The 18,052-nt window shown below is 40.0% G+C and overlaps 1 protein-coding gene and 1 long non-coding RNA gene across 4 annotated transcripts in view; both read left to right on the plus strand.

Moving 5' to 3' along the window:
• CTBP1 (C-terminal binding protein 1) overlaps positions 1-18,052 on the plus strand; it is a 236,545-nt gene that overhangs the window by 87,479 nt on the left and 131,014 nt on the right. The gene's annotated exons all lie outside the window — the stretch shown is intronic.
• LOC132326744 (uncharacterized) lies at positions 10,112-14,952 on the plus strand. The gene is made up of 2 exons (XR_009486321.1): positions 10,112-12,135; positions 13,209-14,952. It is a non-coding gene; the product is annotated as an uncharacterized LOC132326744 (long non-coding RNA).

An 18,052-nucleotide genomic window follows, 5' to 3' on the forward strand; every position in this document is an offset into this window, starting at 1 on the left:
TGCTTAACCTTTAAGGTGCCTTATATAGAATTTGGGTTAAAATCAATGGTTCTGACCATGTAGTCAGTGAGATTTACACCTGCATGTGTGATTAACCCCTTGCTGTGCATTGCAGAGGCAGAAGGATGCTTGTGGGGCCAGCTCTGTTGCTAGGCCTAAAACCTTAATTTTTTTGTTGCTAGCCTGAAGCTGTGAGAATCAGTACAGTTTTTTTACATGGAGTGATGGAAGAATTTCAATCTGGCCCTACCAAGGAGCAGCAGCCCCTGCTCCTCTGGGGTGTGGGAAGTGGCCAGAGGAGCTGCACTGCCCCAGGCTTGTGTGTCCTCACCTCCTGCCCGAGCACCCATGGGTGCACAGACATCCTGATTGCCAGCAGGCACCCTGACGGGGGCATCCTTTTGGGAAAAATGATAATGAATGGCAATGGCACCTGTTGCACCACTGGTGATTTGTCATCTCCCAGGGAAAAACTGTGCACCTGTAGTTCTTTGATCATCTACCTAAATCGTCTGAAATGAGCAACACCCAGGGGGTTTAACTTGAATTTGTTAGTGTGTTATAATGAAGTGATTGTGATTACTTGAGTAGGTGACAAGTTCAGAGAGTTACATATAAATTGTTGTTATTATTATGATTAAATAAATGCTGTTTATACAAGTGATCTGTACTTTTAAAATGAAGCCAGCTACAGTTCAGCAACTGCTGTTTGAAAGTAGAACTACCCATGTATACATTTTGTGGCACTTTGATTTTGTTACATAATGGCATGCATAATTTTCATGCATTATATAAACTTCTTTCAGAACATCTTGAGAAAACAGACAAAATAAGGTCTAGGTCTGTTTGATACCTAGTGAGGCTTTTTTAGCCTACGTAGCAAATTCTGGTTTCTAATACTGTGTAAACAAACTGCAACCAGGCTGGCAGGCGTTGCCTGCTTGTGGTGGTAACAGAAATATGAAAGATGATGTGAGCATTGCAGAACTGAATTACCCTCCACGCCTCCTGCCTGTTTTCTCACCCAGGCAGGTGAGAAGGTGAGGGGGAGCAGATGAAGGCTTTCCTTTCCCTTTGGCACAGTACTGGATTGCTTCTCTGGTACCTGGTAGAGATCCTGTGACTCCATGGAGCTGCAGAAAACCTGGTTGTTTCCTACTCCCAATGTTGCTAAGTGTAGACTTAATATCTAAAAGAGATACATGTTACTAAGAAATATATTTCCCAAGTATGAATAGATAATAAACTCTTAATAAATTAAAAAAAAGGTCAGGTTAGAGAAAGTGAAACCCTGGTAGTTGTGTTTTGGGGGTTATTTTTTTTCCTAATTGTATGAATTTGCTAAACATAGATTACTGGGGATTTGGCACCAATAATATGGATAAACCATTCATTCATTACGAAACAGTCTCTGAATTTCTTAGTTTACCTACTTGTGGGTCTGAAACAATCAAAGTTTTAGCAGGAGCTGCCTAGTTGTTTTGTAGCTGTTTTTTGTTTGCTTTTTTTCCTTTTATCATGACCCTGATGGATGGAGAGAGAACATTCCCTTGGTGAAATGTGAGGGATTATTGAGTCTTCATGGTGGCACTTTCTGTCTTATAGTGATGTGACTTATGGTAGCACTTTTCCCTGATAGCAGCAATGTTTATTTCAGAAGTATAATTTTCATATTTAAACACATGCAGCGCTAGATTGGAAAACTTTTAATGACAATTGCATGGCATGTTTGTTTGTAAATGGTTATGTTGAATGACGGGAGAAAAATTAATTTGTACTTTTTAAAGATCTGTGATTTTTATATCTGTTATTTAACAGAGCTGTAATGTTATCACTGAGTGCTGCCAGTTGGGTATAAAGTGCAATGTGTAACATTTCCTGGTAGTAGAGTTGCTCTAAGTGGAGAAATAATTTAAGCAGCACAAGGAATTTTATAGCCCTCTTGTCACAATTAACTGTTTTGATGAAATATGAATTTACACAACATCTGCCTTCCGGGACCGGCGCTCCCATCGGAGCTCACTGCTTCCCACAGCAGCAGCATCCTGCCTGGAGCCTGGTGCCAGGGCAGGATGGGCTGGAGCCTGCCTGGTGGGCAGGAAACCAGGGCAGTGTAGGGCTTCACTGGGTGCATGTCCATGGGAAGCTTGGGCAGGCAATGCTGCTGCTGGCTGGGAGGGCAGCCTTTCGCTTTTGCTTCAGCAGGGGCCTGGCGTGGGCACAGCGAGGTCCCTGACCTGCAGTCCCTGCTCATCCCCCTGATTCCTGGGCTTATGTGTAGGAAAAAAACTCTATGTGTGTGGGGCCTGTTGGTGGGGGGTGGTTTGGGGTCTGGCACACAGTGTTGGAGTTGATTTTGGAGGAAACAGCACTCTCTGTCCTGAAACTGCAGATGAGGACTTGCAGTGAGATGGGGAATCCAGGTGGACCTTGCAGTGTCCAAGCAATGGGTTGTCTCCTCAAGACCCTTCTGCTCTACATCCCTCTTACCATCCCTCTTACCATCCCTCTTAGTGGTCACCCTCTTACCAGAGGGGACGAGCTGCCGTTTTATGTGGTCTCTCCTATCATATCTGTCTCTTCATAGACCACTGTGTCTTTTACTGTTTTATTTTCCTGCACCGTGGGGTGGAGGGTACCTCTCGCCACTGCTGGCTAAGCTCAGAAATGGTCACTAATGTCTAACTGCTGAAATTTTTGTGTGCATCCTAGGAAAGGCAAGTTCACAGGAGGGTAGAGTAGCCTAAGGAGCACTGATGCTCCTGCTTGGTAAGGGCTGGCTTGGGAGGAGACATCAGGATGTGCTTTTGGAAAGATGCAGTTCCCATCATGGACCAACTTAGGGCACAATGAAAAATGGGCACAATGATGAAAGACTGTGGAAAAATGTTAAAAATAATTCTGTACCACTTCTCCCACTTTTCATACATGGCCTATATTGACTAGTAACCAGGCTGCTGCTATCCCTCAGGAAAGAAACTGTGCAAGTGGAAGGTCTCATCCTGGCGCAGCAGGATAGGCAAATTCAGTACACAGAAGTGGTTCCGAAACATTGACACTAAGTGCTGGTGGCACAACATCCTGCAAATTTCAAGGTGCCCTATTAAGAAATGAGTACTCAAACTGGAGGTTGTACAACTTGGGGAGCCTGGTGTATTTGTTCTCTTGGGCTGGGTAAGAGATCTCAGTGCTCAATGCTATTTTTGCTGTCATTCAGGGCAAAATAATTGAGGTCGCTCATCAAGCAAGCTGTGGTGCTGTGAAGACAGCAGCAGACTGTGCTGTGTGCTACCTTTGCATCCACGTTTTAGGAGATGAAGTAAAAATAGTTCCAAGTGTCATATCTTGGTAAAAGCATCCAGCAAAGCTTCCTGATTCTTGTACAGATATTTAGTTGAGCTTTCTGCTGCTGCTACCTGAGTATTTGCTTCTAATTGATCTCTTAATCAATAATTACAAATGATTACAATTGCTTGGTCAGAGTGAAAAATTTATGTGTAACAGGTTGCTGTTGTAGTGGAGATCAATCTTCTTACCTTAGAGCTAGTTTAATGTGGTGAAGGAAAGAGCCCAGACTAGTTAATTGTCTCTTCTTTGGGTTATCATTCTATAAAATGGGGATAATCATCATTATAAAAGGTGCTTTAGGACTCACTAAATATTTTTGAAGCACTTAGGAATCATAGTTAAAAAAATGATTGCCTAGTAAATTGTCTACTTAATAAAATGTAAAAATAAAAGACGTAGAATATATTAGGCTTCATAATAATTTAAATAGATGCATGTAGTTTATTTACCTTCTCAATGAGAACTAACAACCATTGAAAGCAAATAGGTCTTTAGGAAAACTACAGTGGCAAAATGAGATTATTTAAATTAAGGTTTCCAGTTCACTAGCTTAAATTACTTTTACATTTATGATTTAGGCTCTGATTTAAATCATACTTTCTACTGTTGGTGTTTAAAATTTATCATCAACATTGAAGCTGTGAACACAAAAGACGTTTTTGGCAAGACTTGCGGAATGCAATGTCAATATATTTCTCTGGAATACTCAAAATTTAGAAAACAAAAACTTTCCCTTGACACTTAAGACTTTTGATATGTGGGGGAAAAGAAACCTTAGCAAGCCAAGCTGCAAATGGTTGTTTTTAGTCAACAGACCAATGGGTGGCTGTTCCAATGGCCTGGAAGGGGCCGAGGGCTGAGAGGAGGTACTGGGGGCACGTGGCTCTGTGGTCATTGGTCTTTTTAGAAGGGAAGGAATATTTATAAAGACTTTCTTGAATAAATAACATCAATCCCTTCATCAAATATGAAAGGACTGGTAATGCTTGCTGTTGTTTTTGTTGATTAAGAGAAGTACCAAGAAAAATTGTTTTGCATTACCAGCAGAAATACTGCCGAGTGGAAAGGACTTCCTAGAGCTCTTTATTCATTTATTGTTCTGCTGAGCAATTAGAGGAACAAAATCTCTTTACATCTTTTTTACACTTGACAGATTGGCGTTTGTTTTTCTCTCTGTTTAAAAAACCCCAAACAACCAACAAGCTGAGATTTTCTTCAGTAAGGAAGGAAGTTTAGACCAGAAGTTTCCAGAATTTGTGACTCTTGTGTTACCACAGCTGGGAATACGAAGGGGAGGGCGTGGGGTTCTTGTGAAAGTGGCAGGTAGCCTTGTAAGCTGTGCAAGGCTGTAAATCCTCAAAAACCACCTCTGGCTCCCAGCAGTTTTCCAGGGATCCTGGGGCAGCCAGGGTGAGTGTGGTCCCAGGGGTGGGGGAGCCATAGGTGATGCTCAGGTGAGTGCACTGAGAACGTGGTGCACTTACCTCTCTTGCCTGATCTCTTTTGGATGGTCAGAGGGGATGGACTGCTCACTCTTCACAGGACTCATGTATGCTCAAGGTTTTTTCAGAATTAAATGCCTGTAAAGTCAGGAGCAGAAGTAAGTCCATGCTCTGGCATGCTCCACTAGCCTTTCACTTGCCTTTAGGAAATATTGTAAACAGGGATCAGATTTGCATTCATTATGAAATGGTAATTTCAGCTTTAAATAATGGTGCTTTAAGTTGTGATTTGCATTTGTATCTTTGAGGAGTAAATACCAGATTGCATTTGTAGTTTTGTACCTTCCTTTTTTCATTCTTCCTTAGAATATCTTAGAATAGAATAACTCTCAGTTGTTCCTGTGGCTTATTGGCACCACAACAATTTTGATATCCAAGTTCAATAATCATATTTCTTACCCTCTCAAAAAAAAAAAAAAAAAAAAAGGAAAGAAATCCATTATTTGCTGAATTGTTCAAAAATGTTTTTTGGCTAGTTTTGTGTGTACCCACTTAAGTGACCAGAATGTCAATGGAGGCTTTGTTTAAATGTTTTTCCTTATTTTTTTCCTTCCAATCCCACCCACACATACACCTGTTCATCTAAGTCTTTTGGGCCAGATATCAGTTTATTTGGTTGGGCTTTATGGATTTTTTGTTTTCCCTCCTGCTCCATTCAGTTAACTGTTTGCTGTCAGTTCTGGCACTTCCCCTTGTTTGCTGTAAGTTGCCCATGGAAAAAAGGCTGCTTTCCAAAGGCAAAGAGGTAACCTGGCTGGCAGTTGGATTAACTGTTGCAGTAGCTCATGATAAACATCTGTTGCAATACTCCCAGATGAGAACATTGCTTTCCAAACTATTTACTGCACATTTTGAACTGTTCACTTAACTTGTAGTTTTATTTTTTCCCCCTCCAATTACTAAATTCTTTTGAAAGGACAAAAATCCATAGAGTCCATCTCGGAGACTGTTTATTTTATGATACAGACAAAGAAGTGTGATTGTTGAGTTACTGTTCATGTGCTGGAGCCCCTGAATATTTCTGACTGGAGCACAGAAGTGTGTGCATTCCTTAATAAAATGCAACTGCAGAGCAGGCCCCTGGGAGTGCTGCTGTGTGTGTCTGTGCTCTGCCTGTGCTGGAGTCCTCTGCATGTTTTCCTTCTGCTCTGAATTTGGCAAGATAAGACTGGTGGGGAGTGGAGTTTAACTTGGATCTGAAACCCAAGGGTGGATATGTGGTTGGAAGGGTTTGGCCAACTGGGCTTGGGACTTTGCCATTGAGGAAACCTTCTGCTGTTTGTTTGGAATATTTTTAAAAGTTTGTTTCTTTGTTTTATACATTTTTAAAAAAAGGGTTTAATTCTAGATTGAATGGATGAAATAATGACAGTTTCTCCTGCAGCTGGTTTTTGAAATTAGGTCTGCCAGCAGCCACTTACTGATGTAGCTGAGGATCAGCAAGCAAACAAAGCCAGCTTTGGTAGGCTTTCCCAAAACATCAACAGCCTGCTCCCCCACCCCACCCAAACCACAAAACCAAACCATTCTTGGTGTCTCTGGGAAAATAACATTGGAAAACAGTATGGAATACCTCAAATGGTGAGTGTTTTCCAACAAATAGTTTTTCATTCTGATGTTAATAAGAATGATGTTCCTGACCTAATCATGTTCAAAGTAGTTTCACCCATATTTCTCAGAAACTGAAAAGTATTTTGTGCTGAATTTCGTATCTAAATGTTTTCTATCACAATCAAAGAAATCATCTGGGTACTTTACATATGTGTTAATCTTACCAGAATTAACTCTCTTTGCATTACAGTCTAACAAACATGGACAAGGAAAGGGAATTTCCAAATACCAGAGCTACTTGTGGCAGAATACAAGAGTCTGTAACTTTATTTCTTGCTGATTTTCTTAGGTCTGGCAGAACCTGTGTTGTTTTAGCAATAAATCTGTAAGAACAGCTGTTCTGATTCAGAGCAAGCACTTACAATTCAATATCCTGTCTCTGATGGTGATCAGCAGGTATCTAGGGAAGCATACAAGAACAGTGATAAATGATGGAATCTAAGGGGAGGTTTCTTAGTTTACCAGTTTTATGGTGGCATCAGGATTTTCAGAATCTGCTTCCTAATCATAATGCTGAAATGACAGGTGTGAGACACTCAACAGCCTCAGCTTTCTCTTAAAGACTCTGGTAGTGATAGGATGATAAAAAAACGGAAAAAAAGCCCTGAAAAGTAATGGATAATATGTAAAAGAGAGAGAAATAATGGGATAGGCTGGGAAAAGGGAAAAAAGGGATTATAATTACTGCATAGTGTAAAGAAATGGCAGAAAAAGGTTGGCTTGTTACCCAAGAGGTGAGACCCTCCTGCACTGGATTTTACCAAGAGCCATCACTTGCATCACATCATTTGGGCATGGGGGAGAGAGGCAAAACCAGGACAGGGAGAAATAGTTCGCCTGAGTCTGGTTCAAGGCAAGAAAGACAGTAGAGTGCAGACAAATTAAGTGTGGGAGAAGAAACACATGGGAAAGGGGAGCATGATGATGGGAGTGTCCAAGAAACCTGTAGAAACTGAATTATTCTCTGTCTGTAAATATCTGTCCATTTAAACTGATGAATGAGAAATGTTGTCTGTGTTGAAAATTTGTTTTGCTGGTTTGTACTGACACCCTTGGAGCATTGCTGTATTTTTCCCAGGCTTCAAGACACCCAGATTTTATTTTTAGTGCTGTGAACCTGTTCCAGCTTGCTGCAGTCATTACTCCTAAGACCATCTAAATAGCAACTTTGAATTTAAGCAATGTAAATAGTAATAAATTATTTTGGTTTTGTGAGGATTAAAAGGTACACTTAGGATGGACTTGGTTTTGGGTCAGGTTTTTTAATGCTCTAGAGCAAAAGCTTGACAAGCCTTACTTACATCACTGCTGTGCAGAGGTGCTGGTGCTGTACTTTAAATAAAAGACATGAGGGCGTTGTGACTGGGATATTCACTGGAACAGTCACTTAAAAGTAGATTTTTAAGGGAAGCTTTTACAAAGGTGTGTGGAAAACTGTTATTGACTATCTAAAGGGAATTCAAGAATAATATCCAGGAGGTGTTGCAGTGGGCGAGGAGGTGTTAAAGCAAAGTGCTCACCAAAATAAGTCATGCTGCAAGCTAGATTCAAACCTGACAAATCCAGGGTTTATTGTATGTAGCAGGATGAAGAGAAGAGGATGCATTTGAGTATAAAAGGGCAAAACCCATCCTGAATTTAAACACAGTTTACATAATCCTGTGAGCAAGAAGGGGAGTTGGTACAATCAGCAAAAGGGGCTGCTTGGTGGTACCTTACAGAAGGGACAGCTTCATCTGTGGGTAGAGACCAGGCAAAGGAGATCGATTCATCAGCTCACAGGCAAGGTGGGTACAAGATTAAAAAAACCCCATACTGGTCTTTAATAAGTAGATATTTTCATAATTAAAGAAATAATTAAATAAATTAACAATACAGGTAGAATTGTGTGTATATGATATTAGAACAAAGTTTCCCATAATTAAAGGAAAGTAGTGCAGGAGCAGCTTCACCAGTATGGGAACAGGAGGGACTAAGACTCTGTGCTTCAGGATTCAGCTTCATTTACCTTTCTAAGAGGATTGTAGGAAATGGATCTTTTCTCCGTTCCCAAGAACTGAAAAAGCTTTTCCCAGCCTGGCATTCTCAAATCCAAGGAGTCTGGGGCTGGTTTTCTCCAATATCTGCTGTGTTAGATGCTTTGATTTGCACCCTGTTACTGTTGCAGTTGTGGACGAGGGAACCACAGGAGTGAATTGTGCTTTCTCTTTTTGCCAGAGAATTTCACCTTTTCCACTGATTATCCATGCTCCTGAAGAACCTGAGTATTCATTTGCTTTCTGATAGCAAATAATTTTAAATACAACTTCCACAGTTACTACTCTCAGTAGGAAAATAGGAGCTCTAACAAGGCATATATAAAATAAAATTTTCCAAAATCTAATAATCTGGGTTATGCTTGTTGCCCTTACTATGCAGCTTTTTATTAAAAGGTTTATAAAGGTAACATGTCAACACTGACTTCTCTCCCATTGCAGCAATGTTTCTTGTGTGTTTTAGATGCTGTATAACCACCTTAGAATAAACAAACATTCTCCAACATCAGCCTGGATGCATTTTTACAGCACACTCAGGAATTTTTTATGGATAGTTTTGTATTTTCTCTTCTGTTACATACCTCCAGGTGTGCCTACCAAATCCTTTCTAAGCATCCCAGTGATTTCATTGGCATGCACAAGGAGATGTCTCTGTTATACACAGAACATAAAAAAGAATTTACTCTTGAATTTCAGCCTTCACTTAAAAATGTTTGGTTTTCTTCTATCCTTGCAGGATTGACTTGCCTTTCAAAAGGAGATTCCTCAGAATCAGGGAGGAATCTGATGGCACATTTGCACATCAGTTTACAGTGACTTTTTTACACTCAGATTTTATTTAACTTGTATAATTCTGTTGTGGTTTCTTTAGTAAACAGAAGTAGCCTTACAGTTCTGTTTCAAATGCCTCATTATGCTGAGCTGTTAATAGTTCTGTTAGTATTGTTAAAGTATTAACAGAAGAATAATGATTGCTCTGCTGTAATTGTATTGAGGCTAAAAAGGCATTCTCATAGAATATTAATGAGAGCCTTTTTCGAGGTATGAATTACTGTTCTTAGGACAGAAAATAAACAAAAACAAAGTACTGTCCTGGAAGAACATAATAATAAAAATCATTTAGGCTTCAATTTAGCCTTGAACTCCCTTGCTCCTCCTCTCCTGACCCCATTTGTGCTTCCTGTAGGTCCCAGGGATCTGCTCTGCACCATATGTGCTCCGGTACCTCGGCACCACAGGGGGCTGGGAGACTTCTAACAATGAATTTTCTTTTTTTTTTTCTGTTTATCTCAGCCTTAAATTACTTTAACCTTATTTAGTCTTAAAAACTGTGACTGTGAAGCTAATATTTTATGCAGCATTGAGAGGAACTGGAAGTGCTTTTCATTGCTATGCAAAATGCAGCTGGGGAATAGTGCAGAATTAACGACAGGGAGTTGTGCTCTGGAGAGTGTGAGCAGCAGTTTATTTTCATTTCTGTCATTAAATATCTTATTACCATCTATTTGTTTTTTCTTTCCTCTCCCCTGCAGTGTAAAGAAAAAAAAAAGGGGTGATTACTAGAGGGTAGGAATTGTACAAATGCTGGAAAATACCTTAAATCAGTGACCTTCGGCTGACCTCTGCCACTGCTGGTGTGAACCCAGCCTGGTGGTTTTTTTTTCATAGCTAAGTTAGTACCTCTGCCATCTTTTCCCTTTTATCAAATCTTACTCAATTTTATATCAAGTTTCTGATTTGTAAGCAAAATCCAAATATAGGAATAATTAAAAGAATGGTCTCTTGTAAATCTGAAGAGAGTGTATCAAGACATAATGAAGCACAAGTGTTTCCTGGGACTTGCTTGACCATTAAAAATTTGCAGTTTAAATTGCATAATACAATTTTCTGACTGTGTTTGGTAGCAGTTATTTGTAAGTAGGCAGATGAGCTGCCGTTGCAACACTTGGCTTTTTCCAGACCCATTGACCTGAATGAAAAAGACAGTGCAAACTTTAGTTTATTGTTTGTTTTCTGAGATTTGAAAGGGGCTTCAGTTTATATTCTAAAGCATGTAATTTCTTTTTTCAGTCTCATGTACCAGCTCCTTGTCATCCTTCGTTCTCCCTCGTCTGACATCAGTTTCTCTCTTGTCCATTTAAAACTGAAACTTGAAAAACTACATTTTATACTTTATATTATTCTTCTACCCCGGAGCTGTTTTTAGTGTCTTTATTGCAAGTAGACAGATGGTGATATTTGGTTTCCTGTCAGTTTTAATGAATATAGATAGGAGTGATAAGAACATTTGCTTCGTTTAGCAAACTTCCTTTTCTGGCTTTTAATTAATGAAGTGCTCACTGGTGTGCCGCTGCCTTTGTATGTGCTACAGGAAAATCTTTTATACAACTCAACTCGTAGTGTCGGGTAATGGAAAAAAAAGAGAGGATGAAAATAACTTTTTTCTCTCAAGATCCTTTAAAGTTTATTTACCCAGGCTTGGAACATTGCAGACATCAGCCATGGAACTGCTCGGACGAGCTGCCGCAGCAGCATCCTTTGTTGCTGCATATTTTGGTGATATTTTGTTTTTATACCAAGAACCCAAAGGAAGTGGTCTGTGTTTGGTGTTCACTTAACCTTGGGTGAGGTTCAACTCAGCTTTGGAGCAATTTGTTTCTCATGCAGTTTCTTAAATAGAATATGGTCCGGAGCAGAAATTTGGTAAAATTAAAAAAAGAAAAACACCTTGGCTTTTCAGCCTTTTTTTCCCCCTGGAATTTATGCTGCCTTGGAGAGAGCTAAAACATTAATCTTTAGCATTGATTTTTCTTTTTTTTTTTTCCCCCAAATAGTTTGATTTCTGTGTTAGCTTAGCACAGGCATTATTTTAGATTCTTGTAAACTGTTTTAGAGTCCATTATTTTTAAGATCTTTCTCCAATGTTTAACACTAAGAGGTTTTCCTTTCTTTTTGTGTATATTGGGGTTTTAGTACTGAGGGATGATCAGTCCTTGTAGGCAAAGTTGTTTAAATAATTTCTGCTTTGCCATAACAGTTTGAGTTCTTTAATGGTAAAAGTAACCCTTTCTGTGTGTGTAAAACATTGTAGTGGGTAAAGTCTGAATCCTGGCTGTGGATTTCAAATCTCTGCTTTAGCTTTGCAACTCTAACAGTTCAAGATCTCACTAGATGGAGAGAAGTGGTGTGAAGGACCAGAAGGTGATCTTTTGGGAACATTATTTTCTGAAGCATCTGACTTGCAAATTCGGAAGAAACTGATTTTAAACCTGTTGTGTCTTAATATTCCTATTTCCTGAGTTAAAAAATGGACTAGATTTGTACTTTTTTTTTTGGACTTTTGTTTTGCTGTAGCCTTATAAGGGTAGGATTTGGTTCCCTGGTGGCAAATCTGTTCGGGGGAAAAAAAAACTTGGTTTATTTTAGCAAAGCTGTTTTAAAATACTCCAACAAGCCTGGCAGGAGGCAGAAATAGTTGTTATTTTATATTATTTCTTAGGTCTTTCTGAAAACGTCACAAAGTGCAAACCCTGTTCCTATGGAAAACTCTTCTCCCAGTGGAAGATACTTCCATTTTAAATGAGTTTAAACCAAACAAATTGTTTTCTCTGATGCATTTGGTGAAGGCAAATAATCAGGTAGGTGTACTACATGTATTGCATGGATGGTATCACCTCTGCAAACAAACAGTGACTGAGGTTTTGAATGTGTCCTTCATTCCTTCCCAAAGGTCACAAGTAAGGAAACAAACCCATCCAAGGATGTCTCAAGAGCAGCTGATGTTTAAATAAATCCTCACTTTCTGTGCTTGCTTTCCCTGTTGGTGGGTTTGCAGGTCTGGTGGCTGTGTTGGTTTGTGGTGGGTGATGAGGAGGGATGTGTGAGCCATCTCAGGGGGGAACAGGGATTGCTGTGGGCAGCTGCAGCTTGGTGCCTTCTGCTTCAGGACCTGGAGGACAGCTCACCTTCTGTGGGAACAACCCAGGCATGCTCAAGTGCTCTGTTTTTACCATGAGGGTCCTTTGTTCTGAACCAGAAATTAGCCCTGCTCCAGACAGCAGTGCACAGTACCAGGACCAGTTTTAAGCTGTTTTCCATGCAGAAGTCAGTGTAAGCAAAAAGTGCATGGTGGTGTCTCCTAATGTGTAGGCAAGAACATTTGAACATTGTTAGTTGCCATATTAAGGCTGTGCTTTCATCTCTTTCTGGTTCCTTGCCACCCTTCAGGAAAAGAACTGCGTGTCTTCTCTCTTACAATAAAAGAATGCTTTCTGATGCCTCTGAGCTGGTGTTCCTTGCTCTATTTGACATAGATATTTGTGAATTTTATATGAAATCCACGCTTGAATGAATGGGAAAAATACACACATTTAATTCAGACTGAATAAAACCTTCTCCCTCTGGAAAGAGCCCATAGCCTGTATGTGTGGGGTTTATTTTTTCTTTAGCATTTGCTTCTTATTCTCTGAATAATTGTAGTTGCATGTTCTCCTTTTCAATATTTGCCAAAATCTCCAGCAGTTCTTATTCTCTCATATCTTGTTCAGTCATGAGCCAGAAGGAAAGAAAGTCATCTGGAAAAGAAAACCCACAGGGCTTCATTCCCTTCCCACGCCCCATCATTTTCTCTCCACATATTTGAAGATGTGAAGCAATTTAGATCAGCGTTCTCCATCGTTCCTTTTTCCTAACCCAATTCCTCTTCTTGCAGAGAGAAACAAAAGGAAGATACAGAAGAGAAGTTGAAGAAGAAAGGAAAGACAGAGGAAAAAATAGTGGAGAAAATCAGAACAGAGTTGGCTTTTCTAAAAGGAGTTGTCCAGAAAGGAAAATGAGCAGCTTCCCTCCTTTTTTTTCCCCCCTGTTTTAGCCCATCCCAGATACTGCAGTTCTGAGATAAGTGGGTCAGGCAAAAGGACATAATTAATAGTGATTTCACAGTTGCTGTGTGTACAGGAGAGCATAGTGGGAAGAATGGATTCAAGGAAATGTTGGCAGGCTCTCAGTGGAAAGCTCCCAGCTGAGCCCCAGGTTGCCATGCCCATCTTCTGCCATAAGATTTTGGGCTGTGCCAGGCAGGTGGGAGCTGGATCAGAGTGGGAATGGAGCAGATGGATGCTCTACTGGATGCTCTAGTGGATGAAGTGCAGCACATCTTAAGTACTCTGAATTTAGTGTGGGACAGGATGCATTTGTGAGAGCAGCTGGGGAAAGGATGGATCAACCCTTTGGAAAGCATTGTGGGGACACAAAGAGCTAACTACCCTGACCAGGGGGCATAATGGGACATATTTTTTTTTTCTGTCAGATACTCTGAGTTTATTACTAAGGAACATTTCTTGTTTCCCACATGCACCTCCAGTTTCTGTTGCCTTGCAGTGCTTTGTTTCCTCTGGTTGGTGATCGTGCAGCATCAGTGAGGCTTGTGTGGGATGTGCTGCACATGGTCCAAGGACAGCATTCTGTGCATTTCTGCTGAGAGATAATCTTGGTTTTAACATCTGGAGATTAGGAGAGAGCACATGCAGCAAGTTACAGTTTGAGGGTGCTGCTGCAGAGAAACTTCTTCCAACAGATGTGGCAGCATTGCTGTCATGGAAGGTGGAAGGACAAACCACTTGCGTTGTTCAAATCTGCTTTCTGCAAAGTTTAATTTTATTTGCTTTTCTTTTCCTGATGGAGCCAAGTTGCTGTGTCCTGGTCAGGGCATGGTGCCATGTTTTTGGATGCTCCTAAAGCCCTGATGGGTCTCTCCGAATTCTGGTGCCCCATTTGCTCTTGGACAGGTGGAACCCCTTGGATTAATATTCCCAACAGTCTCTGCTTGGATTACACATGCCCAACATCACCTGCTTGTGCTGTCACCAGAGCCTGCAAGAAAAGCTTTTCTCTTGTTGAGGAGGAAATGCCTGAACAGGAGCTTTTGACATCCCAATGACACAATCAACTCAGCCACTTTGGAAATTTAGTTGGTGGGAGCAGCATGTCCTGGTTGCTCATAGAGATTCTCTTCATCCAGCTGTGGCCTGTCAGGGCCAGCTGTTGGGAGATCACTGACCTGCATCCCTTGCTGGAGATGAGTTGTTTGTGAGGTTGGACTTTGTGCTTGCAGAAGAAAGGCAATGTATGGGATGGGCTGTCCCTGATGGAGAGGGGGAGTGCAACACCTTGGGAAGATGATCTTATTTCTTTGCCTCCAGAAAAATAGTAAATTCATGCTTTTAGATCTGTAAAAGTGCTTGTGGGTACCAACATATTGCAGAATAGTTGGCTGTGTACATCTCGTGGTTTCAGCTCTTGAATGCAGAGGATGAAGCAGAAGCATCTGAGGGCTTGGGATTTTATTTTAGATCAAGTCTGTTTCAGATTTTAGGACATATATGGGGGTCTGAACTTTATGGTTTTGAACCTCTGTCCTTTTCATGAAAATAAAAAGACTCTTCTCTCTGTGGTTATGTCTGTGTTATTTTGGTTAAATAACTTGAGATCTTTATTCACATGATTTGAAATGTTTTGGGATTATTGCTTAAAAAATCAACCCAACTTTCTGAAGGATTTTGAAGGAAAAAAAAAATTATCTGAAAGCAGTAGCTCAGTCATCAGTAGGGAATGAGTGTGTACAGCCCCCACAGGGGCACATTTGATTGTCTGATAGACATCAGTAACTGGTATTTTTCTTCACAAAAGACCCTTTTGCTTAATACTAAAGACATATATAGTCCATTTTTTCAAAAAGAGCATCTGAAAAACTGCTTTAGAAATGTTAGTTATTATCAAACACAAACTTCAGAACATTTTAATTTTTCTAAATTATGGTATCAGTGCAAAGACAATAAATTGGAACTGAAAGATGCTTTCCAATTTCTCCATGCTTTAGACAAAACATTTGTGCATCTGTATCTTTTTTATGTATGTTGAAAGTGCCATATGGAGAGGTCACTCTGTATTTCAACTGGCAGATGAAATAGGCTAGAAGTAGGAAGCAACTCTAAACCAAAGGGTTTTTCAGTGAAGGAAAAGCCCCAGATTTGCTTTTGTCCTGTGATGGACAGTTATACTGTTGACTAATAATTATGATTTGTTGTATTCTAACAAAGAGACATCAGTGGGTGATTTTTTTGTCAAGGAGAAAAAAGATGACATATGTAGGAATAATGCTGTCTATAAAAGGCAGAAAGCTTGAAGGCAAATACAGTGAGCTGGAAAATGGTGATCTGTATCCTTAGTAAACAAAATGTAGGTGAGCAACTGCAGTTACATCTTTTACACACAAATGGGGGAAAAAACCCTTTCAGTTGTGTCCGAGTCACCAAAGCCAATTAAATGCAGGGGCTTAAAGAAGAGATGATGAAAAGAATAAGGGAAGAAAATACCAAGTATTTGGCAAAAGCCTGGTGGGGGAATGTGATTATCATCAGGGCTACTGGGGAAAAGTGTAGTAGATGATTTCATGGTCATAAGAAGATGCTGTTCCTCCTGAGTTTTGTAACTTGCAGGGTAGAAGCAGCACAACTTAGATCTGTCCAAAAAGGCTCAGGAAGAGTGAGGACAAATTTCTGTTGCTACTCTGCTGTGACAGTGGCCTGATGGCATTATCTGCTGAGGGGAAAAATTAGAGATGGCTGAGGTCTTCAGGGAGGATGGAGAACAAAGTGATGATTCTGCTTTGGTCTTAACCAATGCATGTTCTGCACCTTTGCAAAATTTAATATTAGTTTTATCATGGGGAAATTCAGAGTGTGAGCTGTCACCATCAGTGATGGGGTTTGCTCAGATCAGGGAACAGGATGGGCAAAGGAAAGAGCAGAATTCCAAGCTGGGTGGATGCTGGAGGAGGAGGGCTCATTTCTGGGAAGGAAAGGCATGTCAGAAAATAGAGTTAGGAAGTGATAGCCTTGGGAAGGTCAGAGCTGGAAAAAACCAGAAGTGGTTAAAACTGGGAAGGACACAAGTTTAAGGGGGATGAGACTGTTCTGGATGCTTGGGGTGAGTAGGAGTTTAGCACTGACCATAGTTTGCCAAGCAGAGGTGGTGAAAACTGGAATATAGGGCTGGAAATGGAAGTATTTTCTTCCTTAAAAAGGATTTCTCCTTCATGTTTTTAGACCTCTAATGGATTCTTGGTTTGAGAATAATTGTGGTTATTTTCTTGTTCTTTTTCTCCTTCTTGTTCCAGCCAAAAATATAATTTTACGTAACAATCAAAAACACAAAGTTTATTTCTTGAAGGATATGCTTAATGCTAACACGTCAGGACAGTGTTTTGGTTTTGTTTCTGTTCCATTCCTCCAACCAGGAGAAATCACATGAAATTTATCATTAAATCAGAGGCACAAAAGGTTTTCTCAGCAGAGCATGGTGTCAGTACTTTGACTTAGAAAGGAGTTGTGCAATTCCTCGCTGTATTTTTCCTCTTGCAATCCACTTGTCACAGTATGTTGTTCCCATTATGAGCTCATGCTTCAGGAAATTGTGCCACTTTTTTTTAATTTTAATTTTTTTTATCACAGGATTTGCAAAGTGAGTATATCTGCTCCCTATAATTTCAAAGCAGAGAAAGAGACTTCCTAGGGCATGTTCTAGCCTTTCTATTTCTGTAACAAAGATCTGCAACTTGGTGGTAGAAGACAAATGATTCATTTTGTCAGGAAAATACCACTTTTTTAAGTGGTTGTCAGGGCATGTCTGAAGCAAACACAGAAAGATTAAAAGCAATCATCTTATGTAAACATTCACCAGGACTCTGGGAAGCAGATAAGGAATCAAAAGTCAAGAAACTTTGGATGGGTTGCAATAAATATATAGTCCTGTATATTTCCATAGTGGTGTAGGCTTGTAAATTGTGGGGCCAATTGCAAGGAAATACTGAATGTTGTTTTATATGGCATTTGGATAGCAATAAACAAACAGATTTCTGCCTGGCTTTCGTTGCTTAAAGAAGTGTTGAGTAAATGTAATGTAATTTTTTTAAGCAAACTAGGTTGCAATGAGAGGAAATACTACTTAAAACTCCAGGTGATTTCAGGAGTCGTGGAACTGCCAAGGAAAGTCACTCAAGATTTATCAGCAATATATTTTGATGAATAAAATATGTGTGTTGCTTTATAATTTCATCATGAATCAGGAAAACCCCTGCAAGAGGCACAGGAAGAGCAACTGTATTTTACATCTTGTCCATTGTTTTCTTTTAGTTTGGCTCTGTGCCCTTCTAGTAAAAAATTGTTTTTCTGTAAATTCACTTTATATACATTTGCATCACGTTTATATAAATGTAAATTATATCAAGATATCACATGCTCTTGGAATTATTCATTCTTCATGTCAAGATGTGTCCATGATAAGCTGTAGACAGTTTTTCAGAGATCTATTAGAAATACTTTCATGAGCCTTTTCCCCTCAGTTTTGGTGCTTTTCCAGAAAGAACCCATTGCCTCTTTTATTCATAATTTAGTGTGATTGTCTGCCATTGTCCCAAAAGGATTCTGACAGAAGGTTGTCCTAATATGAAAGGGATTTTAGCTGGCAGTGGCAGGAGGCTCCTGCTGATCCCTCAGG

This window comes from Haemorhous mexicanus, chromosome 4 (genome assembly GCF_027477595.1).
Source record: "Haemorhous mexicanus isolate bHaeMex1 chromosome 4, bHaeMex1.pri, whole genome shotgun sequence".
Lineage (NCBI taxonomy): Eukaryota > Metazoa > Chordata > Aves > Passeriformes > Fringillidae > Haemorhous > Haemorhous mexicanus.